Source organism: Empidonax traillii, unplaced genomic scaffold (assembly GCF_003031625.1).
Source record: "Empidonax traillii isolate 1590-97213 ecotype Southwest subspecies unplaced genomic scaffold, ASM303162v1 scaffold123:size1378231, whole genome shotgun sequence".
Classification (NCBI taxonomy): Eukaryota; Metazoa; Chordata; class Aves; order Passeriformes; family Tyrannidae; genus Empidonax; species Empidonax traillii.
The window spans coordinates 796,583-808,320 of NW_020955316.1; the positions used below are offsets into that span (position 1 = coordinate 796,583).

The window sequence follows — 11,738 nt, forward strand, 5'->3', positions numbered from 1 at the left end:
TTGCAGACCCAGTATAGTTGTTCTTCAGCCATGTGTAAAAGTCCTGTAGCTCATTTTACAATTGTGCGTGCTCCAAGAAATGCCTCTTGCTTTTGATTTTGAAGGCTTAACTGACAGATCCAAGAAAAGTAAGCCCCAGAAAATGTGATCTGTCTAATGCACAAGGTCCTAGATATATCAGTGCTGCCAGTATTTCTCCTTCCATATTATCCCTGTGCTATGTATATTACCTGATTGAGAAAGGCAATGCAGTCCACTGGACTGAGTGCTGTGCAATGCCAGGGCCAACATGGGAGATTTAGAGAATGCAAGAGTCTGGCTTTTTGTACCAGATGGGAATATGCAGGCCTGAGGTCCAGAGGTGACTACTCAGACTAAAGAATCATATTCTTCTGACCTCTCTCTTGAGCATGTATTTTGTATCACTAATTGTTAAATGCCAGAAACTAATTTAATTTTAAAAGACCTTTAATATCATGCATTTTTAAAAAGGCTATGAAGCTCCTACGCTTCAGAATCACAACCTGACACCCAATTCCCATCTGTCTCCTATTAACAAAAACAACATAGGTAATCTCCAGTTGGATGTGGGAAGAGATGTGAAAAACTGATGAAGATGATACAGTGTAGACCAAATAGCAGTCAGCAGCATCTTAACAGTACCCATCAGATCTGGTGGCTAGTTTAAGGAATGACTGAATGAAAAGAAGATAAAATTAACAGATAGGGCCAACTATACACACTGATAAAGTGAAACTACATTTAGCAGGGTGTAGAAGGTGATTTGTTTGATTTCAAGGCCACTCCAAAACTCCATATCACTATATAAGGCATCAATTACATGAGCAATCTCAGCTCCAGATGCTCATCCTAAGTGCCTGAATGAAAAGAGAAGAGACATGCCAGGAATAGTCTGTATGAGGCAGGACACATGAACATGATGAAATGCAGACTGGACTACCACTGGCACTGCTGCCTCACAGGCATGCAATCCAACAGGGATTTCAGGTGAGCTTTGTCACTGGAGGGGATGTGAGCAGCTTCAGGGATTTCCTACAGAGTTTGTGTTGACTGGGGAGAGCAGACGTGGGTATTCTCAAGCCCAGTGGCAGGAGCTCTGCAGAGGTAATCTGCAGGGTGGGCACTTTGGGCTTGGACAACAGTTAGGAATGTAGCAGAAAAGTACTGGAGTCAAGGGGCTTATTGACTTTCAACACAGCCCATCCTGCTCAAACACCCAGGTGGCCTGGTGCTGATGCATTAACTTCAGGCCACCAGAGAAAGCTTTTGCATCCCTAAGAGAGCTCCCACCCCTATGTGTCCACACAACCTCGCCTACAGCCCACTGAGCTTTGCAGTGTCCTATCCTGGAGGCACCATGCTACACTGACTGATGAGGGGGAGAAAAGGACTGTTCAGTGGATGAAGAAAAGGCTGGATTTCTGATTTCTGAGATGGGACAGGTGCAGAGTGGGAAACCATGAAAAAAATCTGCTAATGAAGCACAGCACCTGGCAATATTTCCCATCAGGAACTACAGAATCACAGAAGCAGCCAGGCTGGAAAAGACCTCTGAGATCATCAAGTCCAACCCATGACCCAACACCACCCTGTCAACTAGACCATGGCAGTAAGTGGCACATCCAATTTCTTCTTAAATACCTCCAGGGATGATGACTCCACCACCTCCCTGGGCAGCACATTCCAATGCCTGATTACTCTCTCTGTAAAAAATTTTGTTCTAATGTCTAACCTCAACTTCCCCTGGAGCAGCTTAAGACTGTGCCCTCTTGTCCTACAGCTGGTTGCCTGGGAGAAGAAACTGACCCCCAGCTCTTTCCAACCTCCTTTGAGGTGGTTGTAAAGAGTGATAAGGTCTCCCTTCTACAGGCTAAACAACCCCAGCTCCCTCAGCTGCTCCTCATAGGGCCTGCGCTCCAGTCCTTTCACCAGCCTTGTTGCCCTTCTTTGGACACTCTCCAGCACCTCAGTGACCTCCCTAAACTGAGGGACCCAGAACTGGACACAGTACTCAAGGTGTAGCCTCACCAGTGCCAACTACAGGGGCAGAATCACTGCCCTGGTCCTGCTGGCCACACTATTCCTGATACAGGCCAGGATGCCATTGGCCTTCTTGGTCACCTGGGCACACTGCTGGCTCATGTTCAGCCTCCTGTCGATCAGCACCCCCAGGTCCCTTTCTGTCTGGCTGCTCTCCAGCCACTTTGTGCCCAGCCTGTAGCGCTGCAGGGGGTTGTTGTGGCCAAAGTGCAGGACCCGGCACTTGGTCTTTTTAAACATCATACCATTGGATTCAGACCACTTATCCAACCTGTCCAAGACCCTCTGCAGAGCCCTCCTGCTCCCCAGCAGATTGACACCCCCTCCAACTTGGTGTCATCTGCAAATTGCTAAGGGTGGACTCAATCCCCTCGTCCAGATCATCTATAAAGATACTAAATGGGAGCAGGCCCAACACCGATCCCTGGGGGACACCACTGGTGACCGGCCGCCAACAGAAGCAGTGGGGGGGCTTGCACAGTGGAAGGCAGCTGAGGCAGAGCCCTGTGGTGGCTGGCTGAGGCTGTGGGTCTGCTGAGCAAATGGGAGCTTTCCGCAAACACACAGCCAGTTCCCCACGCCGGGAGGATCACACGCGATTTTTGTGTTCAGAGAATTCCACTGCATATAATTATTCCTTTGATCATGTTAAAAGAGCCGTCACCGTGTGCTTGAATCATGGCTTTGCTGGGAATTACCAGTTTGGACAGGGAAAGGAGCAGCCCTCTCTTACAAGTTCCTCTTTTATACTTTTTCGGTTTTGTTTTGTTTGTTTGTTTAAATTTAAATTTTTACATATTTCAACCAAACTGTGCTGCAGTCAGGACAAGCAAATCATTCCAGGAACTACTTTCATTATCATTAGCAAAGTGGATGTCCTGTGCAGTTTTTGCTTTTGGCCCAGGCAGCTGCCCAAAGACTGCACTTCAAAGGTCTCTCCTCAGCTCACATTGAAGCACCACCTCAGTTTCCTAGACACAGCCTCCACCAGCTCAGGACCTGCTTCTCCTTGCATTTCTCCACTTGGTTTAGGCTCACCAAACATCAGCAACCTCAGTCGCGTGCAAGTATCTTGCAACAGAAAATGAAATGTCTAAGGCAGCTGACTTCCATTACCTCACAGAGTTGCTAATCCAGGAGGACAGCTTGTAGCTAGCAAGTGGCAAGAGCTGGGCTTTATAGTTTAAAAAAAAAAAAAAAAAAAAAAAAAAAAAAAAAAAAAAAAAAAAAAAAAAAAAAAAAAAAAAAAAAAAAAAAAAAAAAAAAAAAAAAAAAAAAAAAAAAAAAAAAAGCAGAATTTTCCTGGAGGATAAGGAAAGCTCCCTTCTGGGGCTTTCACCAAAGTCCAAAGGACTCAGAGCCAACAGAAGGTCAAATGCTACTGAATCTCTGCCAACCAAACCAAACTAAGTACCATTTGCCACCTCACATCATGATCTGTCTCAGGTAAACACTAAGACAGGAAAAGCTGAGCCTGGCTTTGGTGTGCAGTGCTTCATCCCACACCAAACCAGACTATTCAGCTGTGGGAAGGAGGAATCAGTGGCTCTGGCTCTCAGCGCTTGCCCACTAACCTCGAAGACTTGCCTCTCACATGCCAGCACTCGCTGCCACATAGCCACCGGAGAACAGTAAATGAGACAGGCAAGCATATTATAGCTCGAGTATGCCCAAATGCTGAGACAGGCTGGGTTTGACAAAGTAGCACTGACTCCATTAAGCTCTTAAGGGGGTTCAGAGGCTGCTTTCTCTTTTTGCTGCCTACCAACACCGCCACCATGGGGCATCAATCTGTTTTGTGCCTGTGTTTGAGCAGCTTTGCATGCGAAATGCCAGCGTGACCCTCTGGGCCGACGGGTACATGAGCTCTAAAGCCACTATGGCCTCTGCTACAGTCAGATCTCTACAGACACTGCTCTGCTACTGTGCCAGATCCCAGCTTATATTGACTCCAATAATTAATTGCTTTTTCTATTTTTAAATATGAAAGGGTCTCTGTTTGGCTGTCAAGTGCAGTTATCGCAGGCATGAAAGAGCCAGTTTTCAGCTGAAATTTATCCAGAGGTTGTTTGGGATTTGTAGAGTAGATCTAGGGACTGCATTTCTCTCCCAAGTGCAGTTCCTCCAGGGCTTCATGAAAATTTGCCAAGTCTCACACAATTTCACCCCCCCTTTCCCTGCAGCATTAGAGCTAGGATGGAGCACTGCAGCCCTGGGTGCTACCTTGGCTGGTCAAGGTGGAGCTCTGTCCCACAGCACTTGCCCACCTTGAGAGGTGGATCCTTCCTGCTCATAAATCACATTTCCTGGAAGAGGAAAAGTAGGTTCATTCCACCTCTTTGTGCCAGACTCCACTTGAGGGTCATGGAGGCATCACCCTCCTAATCTAGGAAATGTTCCAGTGGTGGGGAGGTAGCACAGGTGTCTGCTGGCGTCACAGCAAAACCCACTTGTCTTTACTGAAGGGAAACTGAATTGCCTCTACAGAAGTTTTAAACTGTTTTTTTTCTAATGGATCCAAGAAAATGTAAGCTGGCAACTTCAAAATAATAGTAGAAGCATGACCAGGCTGCCAGCTGCCAGTGTGACCTGGGTTGACTGCAGGCTGAGATGGTGATGGCCAGGGCAGCGCAGGAGCAAGGTAAAGCCTTCACAGCATCGCCCTCTCTGTTTATTGAAAGTGCTACTTGGACAAGTAGTTAAGGGTATTTCTGCTGCATAAGTAAAAATTATAGCCAGCTTGACTAATTTTTTTTTCTTTATCTTTACTTGCAAGGTGAGTTGACCACAGACTAACAGGCTATTTTCCTAGGCTACATTGACAATGCTGTTTTTTTGTCTGGATGAACACTGAATTTACTGCACTGCTGCACACTGGCCATATCCATGGACTACCACATCCTCCCACTGAGGCATGGGGCTGGCATAAGCCGTGGCACTTGTTTGTTAAAAAGCATCAGCTGATGGCTTGGTTATCTGTTTGGGTCACAGAAAAGCTGGCCATGACTTTTCATAGGGCTGTTATGGTGTGTCCCACTGCAGTGACTAAACTAGCTTCTGCTGGTAAGGTTTTGTAGTGCCAGCCAGGTCTTGCCATGGACATCCATCTGACACCACCTTTCAGCTGACGGTATCCTCACCCAGCCACTCAACTAGCTGCAAGTGCCTACCCCAAGGAAAAGGCTGAGGTTAAATCATGTTTGCTAGCTCATGTTTGCCAAACCTGATGGAAGACAGATTGACTTTTGGTAAACAGATGTGTTTGTTTGAGATATTACCACCCTGGGTGTTTGACTGTCGGAATCACAGCCCTTATCCAAACCGGTGGATAAAACAAGCAAACATGCCTTTGGCATCCCAGTTCACTACCTGGCATCTTACTGTGAAACAGCCTCCATATGTCTGTCTCAGCCCTGGGCTGCTGGAATGCCTGTGGCTCAGGCATGTGTTGCTTTCTGGGAGGCTGGGGATAAATAATCTAGCAGAAAAGGTGGTATGGATGGTACTATAGCACAAATCCCTGGAGCCAGACTTTTGGAGTGGTGGTGGTACTTGAGGGGCAACTCGAGTTGCTCAGATCTGACATTTCTCCCTGCATTCAGGCTACTGTTAGGGGAGAAGACAGACAATAAAGCCACAGTCATGTCAAAGGGACATTCCCAGCTTGCACAGGTACCCTTATTTGTGTGTGTGGCATTATGGTTCACCAGAGCATATATGATGGCTCACACCCACCAGAGCAGGCTCCAAGGCTCTTGCAAGGCTTTGGCAATATAATGGCAGAAAGTACCTCCTTCCTCTTTGAGAAACTTGGCAGCAGGGATAGGAAGCCAGACATGCCACAAAAGTACCAATCAATAGTTTTCTTAATCAGGGCTCATTTTGTAAGAGATCCAGCAGGCTCCTGAATTTTGCTGACTGTTTTGAAAAGCTGGCATTATTATTTCTCTGAAAATAGAAAAAAGCACCCAGCAAGTAAGATAGGTATGCATATTTCTTGAGTTATGTGCAGTACAAGGGATCTCTGCAGTCACAGTGGGTGGTACCTCACTCTATCAACATCTGCACAAACCAGGAGGGATTCCCACACCAGGAAGTGACGACCCATGGCCTCTCATTTTCTCTTTGCTTCACCCTGACTATTGAGATGAAGCAAGCACTGAGATAGCAATCCTTACATTTTTTCATGGAGCGGAATACTTCCTTTCCAAGACATTTATGCACCGACTCCCTCAGAAGCCAAAGCCAGCAGTGTAATAATACCTGTGCAGCACTGCTGAGCAAAAGGTCAAAATCAGGTTCACTGTATCATTCATGTTCCCTGTCTGAGGAACTAAAGGTAGTCTTATAGATTATGTTAGGGCTTTTGGAGATTTATGATATAATTCCAGGCTGTCCATGGGCTTTCCCCCCACCTTGTCTTGTTGCCTACAAATTATAATAAACTGGAAACACTGAATGCCTGACTATCCAATATCCAGGGTCCCTGACACAGTGATGACTGATATTTGGGGTCTTACTTTTAAAAGTGAGTAACATCAATATGTGACCACAGTCAATTTATCACTGTGACAAAGACCCAGCTATAGTGAGTGGGGAGAAGAATATATCAAACCCCAAAGGTTTAATCCTAAAAGCATATCTCCACTCTTATTTCATGATGTTACACTATTGTAAAATGGGAGAGTTGACTCTGGAGGCTGGAGACTGTAATTCCATTATTGATGTTCTCCTCCTTGTCTCCTCACTGGATTTTTTACAGGGAACATCACAAGAGTTTTGTGATTTTATGAGCTTTAGTGAGTTTTATGCATTTGCTGAACCAATTTATGCAGCATGTTTTTCTCTCACCTGCACCATGGTAATTCTGGAGTGATTCAATTCATTAACAGGGCACAGAAATCACTGCACTCTCCCCAATATTATTCTGCCTTTACGGTTGCAGCATGGTGGTTTTCAGTAGGAAAATACAAATGTTGACTCTGGTGGAAGAGTTTAATTTACTAAACAAATCCTCAGAAATTGATCAAACTTGTAAGGTACCAGAGAGAGAAAAAAAATTGCTTCTACATAAACAAGAGTGATATTTTCAAACATGATAGCTGTATCTGAACTGGAGGAAAAAAAAAGAAAAGAAAAAAAGAAAAAAAGAAACCAACAACCTCAGGAGCAGCACAAAACATCCTTTGTTGCCGGACGTGAGAAAAACACTCCAGTTCTAAAAAAAGCCATAGGAAGGAAGTGGAAGAACCTCAGAGGCGAGTGGGAGTGCGAAAGGAATGTGGCTGCATTTTTTACCCCTCCCTGCATGTAAGCTTGCTGTTTGCAGGCGAGAGAAGAGCTGTTGTGAGAGTTTTGCTACTTGGGAACTTTGCTGTTCACAAGCGCAGTGCATATTAAAGCAACTGACTCTTCTATTTTCTCTTCCTGGGCTTTGCAGTTAAAAAAACCCCAACACCCCAAATGACTACTGGGTTTAGCATCCAAGTTCTGCTCTTGATTCTACTTCTGAAAGTTCCAAAGAATCTGTAAGCCCAAAATGATCTATTTTCTTCTGATTACTACATTCTTGCATTGAGTTTTTACCACCCTGATGCCCTTACTCTTTTCAACTTCTTGCTACAGTCACAACCAATAAAATATGGGAGGAAGCAAACACTGACTACATCGGCACTGAAACATTTGGAAAAGCTCTGAATTATATTCCTTGTAGCTCCCAAGCCACTGAGATTGCCAAAAAACAAGCAGAAGAAAACAGAAGAGTCATTTGAAAACAATGTCATGAAAAGGAAATCAATTTCGTATGCATTTCTGAGATTAATGACCAGCATAAAAGAGAAAGAACATGTAGACCACAGACTTAGGAGGACTTTATGTTGCATTGTGGCAGAGACTTATGGGCAGAATAACAGGTACTCTCTGCTCAAAACTACCTGCATCTTTAAAACATCTCTCTGGACCACCGGGCCAGAGTAGTCCAATGGCTCTGAATAATGAATGACTTGCTAATCCACAGTTCCTGCTGGCAGGATGTCTCCAAGAGTCATGCATTTGCTGAGCAGTGCTATATGGGCCATATTTGCTTAATCTGAGAAAAGACCTTATCATTTCAGCATGGAAAAAAAAAAAAGATAGTAAAAATCTAATATAAAACAAATTTATTTGTTTATTTGTAAGTGACGATTGTCATCCTACTGCTTGGCTAAATCTTACAGTAACTGTGAAACAACTTGAATTTGTTTTATGAGGGAGTGATGTAAACTCTGAAAGGTTTCACCTTTCACATTCCCTCTTTGCAGCGGTGCAGTATGTTCTCTCTTTCCAAAAAGAAATACCATTTATTTTTACCATTTCTCTTCACTTGCTCTCCATTATTAATGAGGTTTGCATGAGAACATATTTTCTGTTTTGTTCCAGAGCTTGTTTGCTCCTCCACTGCCCACAGCCACACTGTATGTCTCTGTATGCTGATGCAGAAAACAAAGGCAGCCAAAGGGCACAGGGAGGACATTGAGTAGTAGCAACAACACTCCTGACAAGTCAGGCTAACTAGGGATTTGTCTCCCCCTCCCCAGGAAGGTGAGAGGGAAAGCAATTTTGCTTCTTCCTAAAAAACACTACAGAGCCCCCACATATCCCGTGGCTACTGTGGCTGCCATGCTTCACATTCCTAGTTGCTAGAGATTTGCTGTAATCTCAGTGTTAACTTGAACAAGCTTATCTCTGTGTCCAGCACTTCCTGTGGAAAAGCATGGACCCTACTGATGCCTTGCATTTAGCAGAACTCCTTACACTGGTGCAAAACAGGTGGGAAACTGTGCCCCACTGAAAGACTTCTCAACCCCCTCTGTGCAGCAGTGGGAATAGGAACCTTGTGGTTTTTTCTGACTGTGGTCTCCTCCCAAGTACTGAGACCAAGTAGGGATCCCAAAGATGGTTTGCTTAAAGCTGAAGTTTTTAAAGTTACATGCATAAACAACCATGAGAGACCCTGAAAATTAAAACAGACTATCTTTTACAGCTCCCTGGTGAGATAGAGTAAAGCAACACCTTCTATTTTACACAGGGAATATGATAAAGCTGAAGGATGTGCCTAAAGCACACGTGGGAAGTCTGGCAGAGCAAAATGAGCTGTGACTTCCAAACCAGCAGGAAAAGGCCTTTCTGACACAAGCCTTTCTTCGCAAAGCCCTTCCTAACAAAGGCCTGACTCAGGCTCATGGCTCTGGGTACTCTGCACCAACACATTCTTCACCCAGACCTTTCTCTAGAGACGGTCAGAGTTCTTAAGTTCTGGTGTGAACTTTTCAGTGCTGGTAGTTGACGGCAGCTCAGGGCATACCAGACGCCAGGGTGATGAGTTCCTTCCAAACACACCGTCTGACAGTTCCGGTGGTTCCGCTTTTTTGTTTAAAAATGCAAACCCAGCCCTGACTCTTCTTCATCTCCTTCTGCACTGACACACTCTCCCTAATGGCCAGGGAGAACCACAGGAGGATGGTTCCAGTGGTACATAGGGTTACAACACTGAGCTGTTGGAGGAGCTTCATGCCCTGTTCTGTCTTCATGTTCCCAGGTGATCCTGAGTAAAACTCAATGGACTTGATCCTGTTTTCCCTGCTTGCCTTCACAGTCTACCAAGTCTGAACTCAGGTTTTCTCTAAAGCTATGGGCCACTGTCATCATGACCATTACATCCTATCTGCAAGCTCAGGAAGAGGTCTGGACTGTCTGCAGACAGACCATTGGCCCCTATACCACTAATGGAAAGGGACAGGCTTGACAAATGAACATTTCCAGTGGGCAATGTGAATGCCACCTTCAGCACCCAGCTCACTTGCTCTACAGGGCAGCTTTCTCCCATCTCAGTTCTGCAGCTTTTCCAGGTAGGACCTCTCTCCTACAGCTTGTGGTACCACAGGGACTACTCCAAGGTGGGGGCACACCATTCGTGCTGTAACACAGAGACTTGTAACAGGATGCCGGCTCCATGGTGGGAGGCAACACCCACACAGGCGGGGAATGATGCTGGGAAAATTCCTTAGTGTTCCTCCCATGGCCCATGTATCCCAGCTCTGCCAGCAAATATCTGCAGGGGTCCCTGTGCAGCCTGTGCACCGCCTTCCCTGCAGCCCCTGTGCTCCCACCACTCCCTCCATCCCACAGTAAGACCAGCACAATGCACTGGTGAGGATGTACCCATGGTTGTATAAGGCTGCTCTGCATCACCAGCTCTTGTAGGATCAACAGCAACCAGCCAGGACACGAATGTTCCCAGAAATCATTCTGCTCTGACATTAATGAGATCACTTCTTATGAAACAGTGTGAAAAGTTAGATCAGATGTGTTTTTCTCTGTGGGAAATGCACTGCTATTTGTCATTCATAGGATGACAGCACAAAAAGCTGCATGCACTCTTCCCCTTCACTTTCCATCTGCACACCTGGGTGAGTGGGGTGTTTTCCCTGTGCCTTCCACCATCACCAGAGTTTTATTTTAACTCACTGACTGCCACTGTGCCTATTTGGTGACTTGAAGTGCTAACAAGAGCTCAAAATTGGCTGTTGCAAAGCTGATACTCAAGTTAGTACCAACCAATTCAGCTTTTGGTTCCTGCTCAGCAGTGCTGAGCGAGGTGAAAGTGCTGTAACCCGTTACCCAACCCCTCAGTCAGCCCAGGCCATTTTTTTTTTTGTTTGTTTTCTTTACAGCAATCTCTTGAGTGTTTGCAGAAATGCAAACAGAAAGCGCTCCTGACAGATTGAAAACAATTAGGAAAGACTCAGAGTCACTGGAGCAGAGATTTTGTTATGATAATAAAGAATGTTCTTTGCTGGTGTATTATTTTAAAAGGAGAAAATTAAAAAGAAATATATCATGAAGGAGCTGACAGTACTCAAAACCCACATCCTGTTGTTATCCATGAGCCTGGTACTATATACCGCTGGCAGCTGCAAGATGAACTTTCCCATTAGGCCCCTTCCAAGCCCTTAACCCTGACCCAAAGGGACCTTCTTTCCCTCTTTTAAAGGGAGAGAGAGAAATCAATCTCCCTGCTGATTCAGCTGTGGGCCTCTTATGTCCAACGAACATTAGCACTGCGAAAAGAAGAAGGAAAAAAAAAAGTGCAGATTGAGTTTTTTTTAATGATGTGGATCGGTGATATTTATGGACTAAGGTTCCTATCCCTGGGACCCATTTGATGCAATCAAATTACTTTCATAAAGCATCAAAGACTTGGATTCTAAACTGAAACCCCTTGTTTGGTCTTAATTCCTTCCAGCATGCTTAGAACTAGTAATTTCCAAGACCAGATTAAAGTCACGGATACTACTAGTCCTAGTTCTTGTAAACTTTCTCCTGAAGGACTGCCTTACTTGAGAATCATAGACACTTTTTTTTTCAGGCTTTTTAACAGCTACACACATGTCTTTTTAATTTCCTAAGACAAGGCTAGTTCCTTTCAAGATGTTCCTCTAGCTCACTGCTATTACTGTCAAGCTTGCTTGCTCTCCCTATTTTGTCTGTTTTTTCTCTATTTATGGGCTTCTAGGAATATATTAAGCTTCATTCTTTGAAACAGCAGTGTGTCCTTCTTCTTAGCTGCCTTGTTTAAAAAAAAAAAAAAAAAAAAAAAAAAAAAAAAAAAAAAAAAAAAAAAAAAAAAAAAAAAAGAA

General features: G+C 44.7%; 1 protein-coding gene across 1 annotated transcript in view; it reads right to left on the minus strand.

Moving 5' to 3' along the window:
* Positions 1-11,738, minus strand: part of MAML2 (mastermind like transcriptional coactivator 2) — a 215,098-nt gene that overhangs the window by 157,153 nt on the left and 46,207 nt on the right. The window lies entirely within an intron of this gene.